Source organism: Haemaphysalis longicornis, unplaced genomic scaffold, assembly GCF_048455015.1.
Source record: "Haemaphysalis longicornis isolate Haplotype H1 unplaced genomic scaffold, Haemaphysalis longicornis Haplotype H1 scaffold_1, whole genome shotgun sequence".
NCBI classification, from domain to species: Eukaryota; Metazoa; Arthropoda; class Arachnida; order Ixodida; family Ixodidae; genus Haemaphysalis; species Haemaphysalis longicornis.
Window position 1 is genome coordinate 374,332,017 of NW_027526203.1, and position 1,808 is coordinate 374,333,824.

Genomic DNA, 1,808 nt, shown 5'->3' on the forward strand with positions numbered 1-1,808 from the left:
TATGTGTGATATAGTGTGATATATGTATTCTAACCGAAGTTTGCTTAAGGAATTGCTACATCGTTTTGTAGATAAAGCATGTTTTTCTAGGACTCAAGATAAATATTAAGTCTAGCCCATTAGTGTATAAAACTGCCTAACGTATGAAGTTATAGCTCAGCGCAATCGGCTTCTACACCGCAGCGTGAAGCCGCCTGGCTCAAAGCAAGGTTGTCAGTCATGAAGAGCGTATACCTACTTAGTTCTGGCTTCCTAACTCCATGCTCTTGACGAGATCATCTATATTTTGTGTATGGAAACGTATGTTGGAAAACCTCTGCAGGGGCCCGATTCTCTAAAACAAGGGAGCGTCGTTTTGAGCGACGCGTTAGCGCTATGCAGATGCATTTGAGGGCCGGAGGCAGAGCAAAAACCCCTGAAGGGAGCACTGTTGCAAGGGCGCAAGGCGCAAAGCGACACGCGATGCTGCGTCGTTTTTACAGTGCCGCAGGTCGGTTTGCGCCCTTGTTACACGGCTCCCCTCAGTGGTTTTTGCTCAGTCTCCGGCCCTCAAAGTGGCGCCCCAACCCGAGGACACATGCATTTGCATAGGGCAACCGCGTCCTTTCAAAACGACGGCCCTTTTTTAGAGAGTTGGGCCCCAGGTTTCCAGATGCCACGGTCGCTATTGCTCATGTTAAAAATGCTCTTATTTTGAAAGCGGTCGTTTAACACCGCATTCCGAACCCTATATACGCGCCTTCTGACAATTCGAGCAATGGGGAGCGTAAGGTTCCGGATAATAGCCATAACTCCTTCAAATGCATGAACTCTGTAATAAATTAAATACGTTTAGAGACAGAGAGAATAATAGAGAAAAATAAATATTTTTTTCTCTCTTTCTCCCATGTACCTCCGCCCTCTATGAGCCCGCCCGGAGATAACGTTCACCACCAATTGGCCAGCGTGATAGAAACCAAAGGCTAATAATGGCTACGAGCTGGACTAAAGGCTACAACTTGGCCTAATGAACCTTTATGTATATGGATAGGAAATGAGGGGCTTGTTAAGGAAATACAAAAAGATGGGTCGGCAGTAGAGGTCGGCAACTATGCCTCCTATGCCTCCTTTGGCGCTGTAGACTGCCGACTTATCTTTTCTGCATATATATATATATATATATATATATATATATATATATATATATATATATATATATATATACTCAAAAAATTCAAAACTCAAAAAATATATATATACTCAAAAAATTCTTCATCTCTTTCTATGACCCACCACAACCTCCCCTTTGCTTTCCGAGGTTTTCTTGACTGCCAACCCTTATTTTCTGTATTGTTTCACGGAGCCCCTCATTTCCTATATATATATATATATATATATATATATATATATATATATATATATATATATATATATATATATATATATATATATATATATATATATATATATATATATATATATATATATATACAGGGTGTCCCAGCTATCATGCACCAAGATTTAAAAAAAGAGCAATGGCGTTACGCGAAGAAAACCTAGGGCGTAATGTTTGCAGTACTGTGGAGAAGCGGATAGTAATTTTTTCGTTAATGATACTTAACTAATTATATGTAATTAATTATCTAACTCGAGAAGTACTGTTCTAATCACAGAAGTGTCAATGAGGCACTTGCAGGTACCCACGAGGGGCATCTAACTGCGGTATTTTCAGCGACGAAATAATTGCGTACTCATTTATTCTGACTGATAAAGAAAACCCGCGAAATATGAAAAATACCACGTGACGGCGCTTCCGCGCGCATTGTAAA